Source organism: Cydia pomonella, chromosome 16, assembly GCF_033807575.1.
Source record: "Cydia pomonella isolate Wapato2018A chromosome 16, ilCydPomo1, whole genome shotgun sequence".
Classification (NCBI taxonomy): domain Eukaryota; kingdom Metazoa; phylum Arthropoda; class Insecta; order Lepidoptera; family Tortricidae; genus Cydia; species Cydia pomonella.
Window position 1 is genome coordinate 11586153 of NC_084718.1, and position 13989 is coordinate 11600141.

General features: G+C 39.8%; 1 protein-coding gene and 1 non-coding gene across 2 annotated transcripts in view; one reads left to right on the forward strand and one right to left on the reverse strand.

The window, feature by feature from the left end:
• LOC133526667 (rap1 GTPase-activating protein 1) overlaps window positions 1–13522 on the reverse strand; it is a 413034-nt gene extending 399512 nt beyond the window's left edge. The window contains exon 1 of the mRNA XM_061863365.1: window positions 13296–13522. The gene's annotated coding sequence lies outside the window, so the exon portion shown is untranslated. The remainder of the gene's footprint in view (window positions 1–13295) is intronic.
• Window positions 1142–1213, forward strand: Trnad-guc (transfer RNA aspartic acid (anticodon GUC)). Its single transcript has one exon. It is a non-coding gene; the product is annotated as a tRNA-Asp (tRNA).
• Window positions 13523–13989: the final 467 nt, after the last annotated feature.

The window sequence follows — 13989 nt, forward strand, 5'->3', positions numbered from 1 at the left end:
ACCCGGGGCTTCCTATGGCACTTGTTATTAAGATATGATTTCATAGTAAGTTTCAGTTTGTATCAAAGATGTGGTTACTCAATGCTTCTGTGTTCTTAAGTTAGGTAAGCTGTTAGCCAGTTAGACATAAGATTAAATAGAGAGCTATGAAATATTAGACATCTATAATAAATTATTAGTTACAAAATCCTGCATTTTTATCGCTTTGTTAGTAAGTAGTTTCAGTAGTATAGTGGTAAGTATCAGCCTGTCATGTGGGAGACCGGAGTTTAATTGCCTCCAATTATTTTTAAATAATATGGTTATTTTCGAGATACTGTCGCAGAATCTCGGTCTATATAGTTCGGTTGACTCGGGACGTCATCTGAACGTGACTCGGGGGCTTCCTATGGCACTCGTTCCGGCAATTTCCGGCGCAAACGTGCCGCCACTGTACGCCCGCGTTAGTCGACGGATTGACATAACAACTAGGTATCATGTATTTCTTAGTAGACTTGGCTTGTATCAAACATGTGGTTGTCCAGTGTCCAATGCTTCCATAAGAAACTTGGATTGGACTTAAGGAAATTTCGGGAATAGATAAGAGGCATACTGGCTTGAAGTGATATACTGAGTTTTGCAAATTCGTTTAGCTAAGGCTTACTGCCAACCAAAAGCGAGGATTTTGTTAAGAAAGTATATAAAAAATACGGTATTGTGTCACGCCGACATCATCGACCACGCACGTTGCGACTCGCTATTAACCACGGCTGATTGACTTCTTTTATCCGCCGATTGAACACGACCTTTTTATACTGCGACCAATAACATACGCTAGCTCTTATCTGATTCGCTGAAGAAAAAAATTTTGTAACAGTTTTCTTACATTTTTGTGATGTGACATGAAACATTAATTACAAATAAATACTTTTCGGTGCGATAATGAATTTTATTGACAACATATTTTTCCATTTGCAAGCGTGCTGTGGTGCCGCGCTGATAACGATAAGTGTCATCACTTATGGTTAGGTATGGACGAAATAAGCGTGGCCATAATAAACTTGCAGATTTATCATTGATAATTTGTTAATTACCTACAAAGTTGTGTGATTTTTATCACTTTGTTAGAGAATAAGTAATATTTTTTGCTGTAACATCAGCATCTTCGGTAGTATAGTGGTAAGTATCCCCGCCTGTCACGCGGGAGACCGGGGTTCGATTCCCCGCCGGAGAGATTGTACTATTTTTTTATAACAATACTGTACGGTATAACCCATATTTTCCAAGAGTTTTTGTTGATACAATTTTTATAATAGTATTTCATACCTTGAGCTATGCTATAAAGGAATATTTATTTAAAAATTATTTTCTATTATCTGGTACCATACAATTCTAACAATTGTCTGATTGTCTGTATTGGTCCTAGAAACGCTCCAGTTCCAATTGTAGGTAACTATCAATCGAAATAATAAGAGCCTATTGCTTTTCTGTAGCAGATCCAAGTGAATAAGATACCTAGTTCTCTATTGACAATCATAATAAATTGCCCTCGATATCCAATATTACAGCCAGGCTATGAACAATATGAATAAGTAAACATTAACTTATGCTAAAATCGGATACCGTGAAACCGTCCATTTATACCTATTATAAAATCACGGATAAAGATTTACAGACCATTCTTATGTATTAATTTGTAATTTTTTTACCTGCTTTTTACTTGTTATATATTTATTTATTTAAACATAATCGCACAAAAGAAAACTTATCGTACAAAAGACATTCTTTACCGGTCAACCTTAAGGTAGAGCAGAGATATTGTGGGCGGTGCTATTAGCTACTACTAGGTACTATTAACAAAATAACACAAAAGGTTATCTAAGATTCAACATACATAACATAATCAACAAAATACATATAAATGTAAGACAAATAATACATACAGTATATATATATATATATATATATATATATATATATATATATATATATATAAACTAAATAATACAAACTAGGAATCCTACATACTACTAGCAAAGAATGACCGTATCGATTTCTTAAACGCAAATTTATTTGGGGCATATTTTATATTAAGGGGAAATGCGTTCCTAAGGCGCGCCTTTGTCAAATACATATAGTCCTATTTTATTTTGCTCATGTTATATTTAACGGATGGGTATTTTTTTTTTCTACTGGATTCGTATCAAACCATAGCAAACATACCTAGAGGAGAAGCAAGTATTTTAAGATATACTTTGCTTCTCCGCTATAGAAGAATAGAAGATTAATTTTGTACGCCAACTTTCTGTTTGTGAGTCTGATTGCTCTATTCTCTTTTATTCAACAGTTTAATTAGAAAATGCAATTGCAAATGCAAAACTGTGTTCAAATCAAATTTTGCACATGAATGAGAGAGCAGAGAGTACATTTATGTTTAGACTTATGTTTGATAGAACTCAAAAAATATTTTTTGTGTAATTGCACTGTATATTAATCCACGTTTTTTTTTCAATATTTTTGAACCATAAAGATACTATATCTGTCCCATTTTATGAAGGGTTTATCAGAAAGAGATGCATTGTGACAACTGCATCGGCGGCTAAAATCGATTGGCACTATAACTCTGAATCTTTAGGTATTTATATAAAAGTAAACAATTTGTACATTTTCGGGTAGTTATAAGATTTATTGGTTAACCAACCAAATACAAAACCACCGGGATCTGTCACTGAACGACCTGACTATAACCTACATTATTTGATCATGTAATGTTTTCATCTATCCTCAACTGGCTTAAAATGCCATTTGAGGGTAGATTTTGTTTACTTTTATTTAAATGCCTAAAGATACAGAGTTATAGTTTAATAATAGTAAAGTAACTAATATTCATAATTTATAAATTAAATCAGAAGACCCGAGGTCTTAGAACATACATGCATATAAAAACCCTCAAGCTCAAGAAACTTTACAAAATCAGGAGAAATAATTCGTGTAGTTTTGGAAATCTATAGTAGACTGTCGTATTTTTAATGCAAGACTTAAAGCGTTTCTTTTAAGGAAGTCCTATTATTCTGCACAGGACTTTATTGATAATAATCGTTATTAACTACACCTATATTAATTTAGTTTGTAATGTCTTCTCTTATATTTTTGTATTGTATTGTGCCATTTGACATTAAATTATTATTCTGATCACCCATATTTGTTAATATTAATTAAGTCTGGTAAATAATTATTATTATAGTTGCATGACATGAAGTTTAATAATTATAATTTATATTCATATACAATATAAATTGCGACTGAATAAATGAAATGAATTGGTATGGTAGGGGTGGTCAGCAGAACCCCCACACTCGAGGGCTTTTAGTACGTTCATCTGGACACCACAGGGTATAATTGTACCAATTTATAAAAACTACGCGAATTATTTCCCCTGATTGCCTTTATTCGGATTAATTTTCTTGAGCTACTATAAATTTCGCAAATATAATAAACCGCATAATTTAGTCAACCGACCCAACCGATACATTATATTATAAAGTGAGGGTCCTACGATTATCCGGATTAAATTTCTCACATGAATACAGTGAAGTGTGAGAGCACAGTACAGTGTGAGCCGGAACTACCAGCTCCCGTGTTCTACTTAGCAATACTGTATCCTTCTTGTAACAACAATAGATATAGGTTGATATTACGGAAAAAGCCGCTTGTGAACTTTGTGTTTTTTGTGAGATCAAGCTAGAGATGAGGTGATCCGCAGAAGAAACAAGGTTATCGACAAAGTTGAGTAAGATATTTTCCAAACTTAAGAGGAAAGTGGATGATCGCTCTAACGTTCAAACATAATCCTCATTTCCCCTTCAGGATATTGAGATTATGGATAATATTTTAACAATCGTTTGACTTTTTTCTTGTAAACATACAAAGTTAGGACCATACGTAGCTGTAGTTAATATTCATTAAATTATGTAAAAATATTTTGTATAAGTAATGTTATTATGTCGAATTGAAAATGGGGACTACGTTTGTATGAAGAAGCGATAGTTTCCTCTGGAATAGAAGTGGGGAAAAATATATCGTCAAACCTACGGTCGCTAGGGCAAAGGGTTATGGAAGACTTTAACAAAATGAACCGACGATCTCGCTCTTATCGTAGCGAACAAAGTAAACGATCAAAAGAAAAAGAAACTGCAATTAAACATACATCGTGTAATGATGATGACAATGATAATTGCCACCTGCGCGAGATTCGGCACGATTACACAACTGGTACCATAACAATAACAAACACTCTCCGACACGCGTTAGATACATTGTAATGTATGATGCATTCGTTACTGATGATCTTTCATCTCGTAAAGAGGCAGAGGAAATACTGAAAGTAGTGGGCGGTAGAAGGGACCTTGCAAGTCCTATCCTCCAATTAAATATTATTATTTTTAACAAAATCAACAAAAATATTGTAATTATCGAACCTGCTTACAAAATTTTACGAGACTCAGTTGAGAAGTGCGATCTGTAGAAGGGAACAGCCGGGCATACAAAAGCATTTTTCCTACACTTTTTTTTTATATAGGTAAGTACCTAAATAGTATTATAACTCTATTACATACACATACACATGATAAAATATGATCTCGTTAATAAAGCGGATTGAACATGGTTTTAGATACAATTACTTGACTGACCAATTAGACTATACAAAATTTACTTTGGTCAACAAAATTGTATACTTATTAATTCACGTAAGTATACCTTTCTTATAAGTAAAAAAAGCGATACACGTGTCACGTATACAATTTAACAACGTATAGATGCAAGATATCGTTAGCAATAAGTGCAAAGTAAAGAATATTTCAGGAATGCGGGAAAGGATCGAGGAAATATGATATAAGGATTGCTCACACACCAAGCATAGTCAACAGCCACAGATAAACCAATACAAGTCCAAAACCCATTTACGAATGGTTCTTTGGGATGCAGGTATCAAGTTATATTGGAAAGGATGAAGAGAGAATGTTTTGTGAATTAGAAGATCCCACCCTGTGACCCAGATATTGACCAGGGGTGTTTACAGAGTTTTCAAGTGAGCTACTTTATTGAGTACACACTGTGCTTGGTAACCGTATAGTTGTTACTGCATAAGAATTGTAGCTAACACTACTGAGAAAACTGAGTATGAACAAAATTGAGTTTGAGTTAAGATCATCAAAATAAAGAAACCATGATGAGTATTTTATTTCCTGTTTTGTTTTCATTTGTGTACGATAAAGAGTTTTACTACTACTACTACTACCATATGTGTTTGAGTTCATAGTCTACATTTCTAAATAATAAGGTAGTTAGGCTTCATCTCATACACTCAACAATACAAATATATTACGCACATTGTTTTTTTTTTTCAATTTTAGCCATTTCAGCGCGTAAGATTATCAGTCAAGTTTTTTTGTGAAAAGAATGATTTAATTTGAAAATGACCACTACTTATCATGTCTAGTCTCGTAGATACGAATTCTATAAGACCAAGCCGCTTCTCCCTTCACTCTTGAAGTATAAGTACTATCTGTCTATGCTCCGAAGATATTTATTTTTAAATGATGTCATGTTTTAGATTCAAATGAAAAACATTATGTAGGTGTAAAGACGAATTGACCTTCGATTCATTCAAACGGCATAGGTATTCAAAGACAATAGGACTCCCATTTTTGGCTTCACTGTCGCTTAGCACCATTGAGGTCATACGTGATACCACAACCGACAAAAGGAAAAGTTGTATCCAATCAAAACATCTGGGGTCACTACATTTTGAGAATTATCTTTATTATATACAATAATTAATTAGTAACTACAAGTTTGAGATGCCATGGATAATTATTTTGGCCGAATACCGTATATTCGACCACACTTTCGGCAGTAGGGCTGAATACTCGGCAGCCGACTGTCGGAAAAAAATCGTAACATCTCTTCCACATACGATATGAGTGTATACATTATTATTATTCTCTTTATTCATTTAATGTCTTAGATTAGGATTTTTTATAATATGGATATAAAAGTAAAATATAAAAACACTTACAAAACAATACAAAAAATATAAACACATTATAAAAAAACCTAACCTAGGGTGCCGCCAGCAGCGGGGCAGGGCCCAAGCTGCCGGTGGTCAGGGCCGCAGAGAGAGGAACCGCCGCACTATCCGCGCCGTGCTCAAGATCACCGCCTTCTGTATCTGACCCTTGATCCAACCACCTAGCGAGAGTCTCTCAAGGTGTTGTTCGAGACTCTTCGCTATGAGACCGTTCGCTGAAACGACTATCGGGACAATGATCGTCGAATCAACATCCCACATGGCGGTTATCTCGTGAGCCAAGTCTAGGTACTTACTGGATTTGTCCTTCTCGGCTTTCACGAGATTCTCGTCATGGGGGATGGTGATGTCGACGAGCACGGCCCGGCGTTGCGATCGATCTATTATCACGATGTCAGGTTTATTGGCTACAATAGTCCTGTCAGTGATAATAGATCGATCCCAATAGAGCGTGGCACGACCATTTTCGAGAACTGGCGCAGGTGAGTACTTGTAGTACGGTACTTCGCGGTCCACAAGGCCATATAGAAGAGCAAGTTGCTGGTGAATAATCCTGGCTACGAGATTATGTCTGTGCAAGTACTCGCCGTTAGCAAGATGAGAACAACCGGAAATTATATGCCTGAGTGACTCTCCGGGACGGCGGCATGCCCGACAAATGTCGACCGTACCGTCCTTCAGGATATATTTCCGATAGTTGTTCGTCATCATCACTTCGTCCGCAATTGCACAGGCAAAACCCTCGGTTTCTCCGAAGAGGTCCCCGAATCGTAACCAGTTCACCGACGCGAGCAGGTCCACGTCGGGTCCCGTGAGGGCCTTGTAGAACCGCCCGTGTAGCACCTTACTCTCCCATGCCGCCTTGCGATCCGCAGTACTTAGTACCACAGGTTTGCGCCAGTTCTCGTTTGCCAAGGAGAGCGGCGTGAGGTTCCTGTCTACTGCCACCACATCACGATGCATCCCACACTCGTTGTTAAGGAAATAATTCCTGAGATTGCACACCTCGCGGTTGTGGAGATCTTTGGCGTTTAGGAAGCCTCGACCTCCACACTTCCGTGGGATGTACAATCTCATAACTGACGAGCGTGGGTGTAGCATACGGTGTGTGGTTAGCAGTAGTCGGACCCTCCGATCCAGGGCGTCCAGCTGGGCTTGAGTCCACCTTAGTATGCCAAAGGAGTATGTGAGCAGGGGCATTACCCAGGCGTTGAAGGCTCGCACTTTGTTGCCTCCTGACAAAAGACTGTTAAGGACTTTTGTGAGCCGACTGAAAAAGCGTTCCTTCACCGACTGTCTAATACCCTCATCCTCAATACCCAACGACTGTGACATACCAAGGTATTTGTAGGTTTCTGATTCAGAGATAGATCTGAAAGCCATTGCCTCAGAAAGTTGTAAATTTGTTGAATTTACAACCTTCCCCCGCTGTACATGCATAACTGCACATTTATCGACACCAAACTCCATGTTGATGGCACTACTGAAGACTTCGGTGGTTTTCAGTAGCTCCAACAAGTCTTGGCTATTTGGTGCAAATAATTTGAGGTCATCCATGTACAGAAGGTGAGAAACGACTTCACCCTCTCTCCGAAGCCGGCAACCTAGTCCCGAATCCTTCAGCAGGGTGCTGAGGGGATTCAGAGCTAGGCAGAACCACAGGGGACTCAGACTATCACCCTGGAATATTCCTCGCTCAATCCTTATAAAATCCTGCGGGCCAGGGTGGTCATCCCCGCCTCCTGGTTGACGAAGGACTGTGGTCCACTGCCTCATACACGCGCTTAGGAAGGCTCTTAAAGCTGTATCAACTTTATACAGCTCTAAGACCCTCCCCAGCCATGAGTGAGGCACCGAATCATAGGCCTTCTTGTAGTCAATCCAAGCGGCCGAGAGGGCCCTCCTGTTCCGCCGGACTTGTTGGCAAATGGTCATGTCTATGAGGAGGAGCTCTTTAGTACCACGGGACCCAACCCTACATCCATTTTGAGCAGTGGCCAAAATGTTATTAGCGACAATATGCGCGTTAATTTTTGCTCTCAAAATGGATGTAAGGAGCTTGTAAAGTGTAGGCAAGCACGTGATGGGTCTGTAGTTCTTCGCTTCCGTGGTACTACCGGACTTGTAGAGCAGGAAAGTTACTCCAGTTGTTAGGGAAGGAGGGAGGGAACCAAGCTCGAGGGCTTGTTGGAACTGCGTTGCCAACCGTGAGTGCGAGCACCGAAACCATTTTAGCCAGAAGTTGTGCAATCCGTCCGGTCCAGGACTTTTCCAGTTCTGGACCGTACGGATGGCACAACTTACGTCATCGGGGCTGATGGTGATAGCCCCCATAGGTTCGATATTCTCGCACTCACGCTCGACAACGTTTATCCACTCGCCCTCCGTGTGTTCAACGGGCACCGACCAGATGCTACGCCAGAAATCAGTCATGGCAGTAGCATCCGGCAGCCGCACGTCGGACACATGAGGGTCGGTTTCCTCCCACCTTCTGTATACCTTCCTTTGGTCACTTTGAAAAAGACGATTCTGCTGGAATCGGTCCACACGCTCTCTGTAGCGGCGAATACGGTTTGCCCATGCATAGACTTTCTGCTTTAGAAAGTCGATGCGCTCTGTGACATTGGCCATGTAGTCGCGGGGCCTGATATCCGTCCCCGCGAACGCCTGGTTCACAAAGCGCATTACTCGGGGGCGGTTGTTGCCCCCCCTGAAGCAGGTCAGCTTTGCAATGAGAGTCCTAAACGAGGTGATACGTCGCTCGATCCGCGCTTGCCATGCAGGCACACCTCCGACGGTCCTAGGTGCACGTTCAGCGTCCGGAAACTTGACTCGAGCAACACGGCACGCCGCGATGGCTCCGCAGTACATGATCGAGTGCGTATCATCTAAATCTTTACTAGTCCGTATGTGTGGCTCTAGTAAAGCGTTCAGGGCTCCCACTAGCGCTAGGTTGCGTCTATTCATAGGCAGACGTGGTAATCGTGGCCTAGAGTGAGTTGTGGAGCGATACTGCTTAATTGCCTCATCCAAAGTCCTCCTCAGTTGCTCATTAGCAGGGGTGCTCATGCTCTGACTCGCAAAATCCCCCTCGTCGGTACTGAAATCGACCCGCGGCGCCCCCGGTGCCAGGTCGGGTGCGGGCACCGGATCCGGCGTCGTGGCGGGCAGATCCCGCACAGAGGTGGAGGCCGCGCGAGCAGAGAGAGCCTCCAGGCGAAGCCGGTCACGTGTCGCGTCGTCCAACCGCTTTAACCGTTGAATGACGCGCACCTGATCCGATAGTCGTTGCTCCGACACGGTGATGGTAGGTTCAAGAGCCTGAAACAGAGGCAGTATTCTTGAACGATACGCAGATAATTGTGTTCCCCCCTCTGTAGCCCCATAATAGGCGCGCATGACATTCTCATTAATGGACGGAGACCATCTCATGCGACGCACTATACCACCGGCAGCGGGAGCCGTGGGCGGGGCAGGATGTCCCGCAGGCCCCAAGCGTGCCGGCAGCGGTGGCCGCCCTCGTCGCGCAGGTGGTCGTGGCGGCGGCGGCGGCGGCCCGCTCTCGTCACTGGACCCGTCTGTGTCAGGCGCCGTTGCAAACTCGTCGCCTGACGACGATGTGGACGAGGAACTGGACGAGGCGGGCGGGGGTGGTGGTCGTGCGTTTTTCGAATCCGCTGCACGTGCTCGACTCCTCGTTATCATTGTTTTATACGTTATTTACCGTATATATATTGTGTTGCGTTATGTCATGCAAATGACACGTCAGTGGCGTGCGTATTAATTTGCGTCCCACATGTTTCAGACACATTTTTTTCATGGTTCCACATAATGCGTAGGTGAATTATCCGCTTGTTGGTAAAATACACAATTGGTTAACAATAAAAACGTATAAAAATATATTTTTAGCAATAAAATTTTAACGAGACGTCTGTCATTGTCAGAGCGGTTTTTTTTTTTTTTTTTTTTTTTTTATATATTATAGGACATTATTACACAAATTGACTAAGTCCCACAGTAAGCTCAATAAGGCTTGTGTTGAGGGTACTTAGACAACGATATATATAATATATAAATATTTATAAATACTTAAATACATAGAAAACACCCATGACTCAGGAACAAATATCCATGCTCATCACACGAATAAATGCCCTTACCAGGATTTGAACCCGGGACCATCGGCTTCGTAGGCAGGGTCACTACCCACTAGGCCAAACTGGTCGTCAAAATGGTAATTATTACAATGGTAAAGTCGATAACTGTTATGTATATTGACTAAGACGTAATACAATGCAAAGGTTTATTCATAAAGATTCTTGCCACTTTCCCTTATCGTAGTAGATAATGAATTCCATGACCGACATTTTCGTAAGAAGCGTCCGTTATACTTATGTCTACATCAATGCTAATTATTATGTATTTCTTACGTAGGTACAATTTAAACATCTTTTTTTTTTATTGGTATTGACAATGATTTTTGATTTGATATATGTACTTAGTTTTCACCCGAATAGGTACAGGTGGTATTTTCAACTGTACTCTTCTGATAGTTATGTCGAATCAACTGCAAATCAAGCTCAGGTTTATTTTCGTATACCAAGCTGGCTATAATTTCCGGGAACCTGAAAAATATTTATATTCTTTCGCATTTATATGACCAAATAATAAATGCTTTTTCACGATTTCATTGCATGTTTCAATTCATAATAGTGGAACTTATCTCAATTGAACATAGAAAAAAAAATAGTTCGGTGTACCGAACTATTTGGCCACTTTGACTGCTACTAAGTATTTGACGCTGACTGTACATAGTTATTTATTATATTTACTTCATTAAAGGTTTGTCAATATACCAATGTTTTTCAATATACTTACCGTTAATGTTCAATGTGCCTACAAGAATTTCGTTGACAGGAATTTTATTTCTACCTATGAATTTTATTGACAAACCATTAGTCATTATTTATAGCAAGATTATTATGACAGTCAATCAATACTCAGCGGAGATAATGCGTGGTCCCAATGCCTGTCTGCACACCACCAACTTATTTATACAATACACAATATTCTTAACTCCGAGGCGTAGAGTTTAGTTTTGCTTGTATGTACATTATATAAGTTGGTCAACGAATTATTTGTCACCGGTTCGGTGAGATAAGGATTCAGTCAGCTGACTGAATTACGTTTTGATCGGATGCTTATGGTAGGAATATGTTTGACGTTGATGTTGTTGATAAATAAACTTTGTATATTCTTTAAACTAATATCAAATCGGCTGCAGATTAAGTATCACTTCTGGAGTTGCAGGCGTCCATAGGCTGGAGTGACTGCTTACCATCACGCGGGCCGTATGCTTCTTTGCCACTGTCGTGGTATAAAAAATACTGTTTAGACCACTCTTGGTGTTGTTTTTCAATATCCTTAAAACCAAACCACCAAACCACCAGTAACCAAAGCGCTGCGAAGAAACTCAATATTTATCTATACACTTGCCACACTAGTTTCTGCCCGAGACTTTATCTATGTCGGATGATGATGATAAAATAAATAAATATTATAGGACATTATTACACAAATTGACAAATATTCGTGCTCATCACACAAATAAATGCCCTTACCAGGATTTGAACCCCGGGATCATCCGCTTCATAGGCATGGTCACTACCCACTACTAGGCCAGACCGGTCGTTGTCGATGATTGATAAAAACCATTCTACGTCCTTCCTCGGGCTTCAATCTAGCTCCATACCAAATTTCATCTAAATCGGTTCAGCGGTCTAAGCGTGAAGAGGTAACAGGCAGACAGACAGAGTCACTTTCGCATTCATAATACCTATAAGTACGGATAGATTACAGACTCTTCCTAAAAATATATGTTTTCGGTACACACTGTATAGCTGTTTCTACCTCCAAGGTTTTTGTTTAAACGCTAACTTTTTTCTTGTACACAAATACACGAAGCCTGTAATATTGGGAAGGCGAAAATAACGAAACAAATTTACAAAAGGCCTTCTGAGAAGTTTCAAGACTGGCTTTAAAAACTTTTCCTCATACAAACGTTTAACCCCTTTTGTTCCTTCTCTTTTCCTGAGAGATTTTGTAAGTCTTTTTCAGTGTTTGGTAACGTGTTCGATGTCAAGTCTCGTGAAAAAATCCTGCTACTAGTTACAATAGTTTTGGTTCTGCGTTTATTATAAGTATATCCTTCGGTCAATCAGTCAGCGGTTCCATTTTTATCACTTGTCACTATGCCCATCACTTTCGCGCTTACATACTCGTTAGAACGTGACAGGCATGGTGACAAATGATAAAGAGCTACCATCTTAGCCCTACAGGACTCATTATTTTATATGTTATATAGTTTTGACGACCGGTCTGGCCTAGTGGGACCTATGAAGCCGATGGTCCTGGGTTCGAATCCCGGTAAGGGCATGTATTTGTGTGTATATTTTGTGTTTTCTATGTATTTAAGTTTTTGTATATTATATATATCGTTGTCTGAGTACCCACAAAAGAAGCCTTCTTGAGTTTACCGTAGGACTTAGTCAATTTGTGTAAGAATGTCCCCATAATATTTATATTTATTTATTTATATAATACGAGTATACCTATGCATGGACATTGGACAGATCAGTCTCCCAATAGGTGGTATACCTATACCTACCTATATGTAGGTAGGATACCTAGGTGTATATATATTATTGGGTATAGTATGTACGCATACAGAAAGGATCCGGCAGCGGGAAATTATTCCATGAAAAAGGGCTGCGATTCATTCGTAGAAAACTGAGGGTATTGTTTCATCAACATCATTATCGCTCTGCCAGAAGCAAACTGAAACTGCCTCCTAGCGCTGAAAACTTCCACGTAAATTTGTAGGCAAATAATCTAAAATTTATTTTAAGCTGTGTTTTCTTAAATTTCGTAGAAAAAGGTTTTGCCGTAAGCTTTCATTTCGCTGTATTTTTAATATTCAGTAAACACTTTCTCGGGAAATTTATTAAGATTTATACAATCGAAGAATAATTTCAATCGTCCTTTGAAAATGACAAAAAATCTAAACAGTTTTAATACGAATTCCGCAACAACCTGTTGCATGTACAGAATCATATTTCAACCAAATACCCGCCTGCCGGAAACCTCAAATACAAACTATTTTAATGAATCTTATACTCGTACACATAAGGAAAACATAACCGGCATTTTTAATGCAACTGCCTACCTGAAAAACTGGAAGTCAACGACCGGTAACATTTGCCACTAGTCCTAAGTCACAGACACTAATCACAAACGAAAACAAATGACACAATAGTTAAAAAAAAAAATATCCGGGATCACGTTATTGTTTAGCTGCGTTCAGTTTTTGATTCATCTTTTAGTTTGTTTATGTTTTGCGATCTCGTCCGGATCGAGCGACCGCGAGGCGTGCGCTCACATCCACAGTCCGCTTGCAACTGAACTGACACAGCGTGGTGAAGAAAATCGTTCGCACCGTAGCCAACCAAGTGTGGAAAACGCTTTCGTCACTACGCATATACGGTAATACTAAGTAACGTCTTCTCGAGCTGAGGAAATGATTGGAGTTTTAATTGCCGCTGCGAGGTTATTGCAATAGCGGTATTGTGCTAAAGAACAAAAGAGTACTTAGTACAGATAAGTGTGAATATTGAAGCATTTAATAAAATAATCAATAGCGTAGTAACCAAAATGTTCAATAGCGAGAGAGTGGACTGTAATTCGAAAAAGGGGGGCTATAGGGAATGAAATTTAGGGGCCGGTTGAGCAAGAAAGTTGTGAGATATTAAGATTAGAATATTAAATTAAAACTAAAATGTGAAATAGTGTAGGGCGAAGTTACCTTTCAGTCCGGGAGTTGTGGGGCTGAATCGTTGGTCGCCGTTGAAGACCGCTGGTGG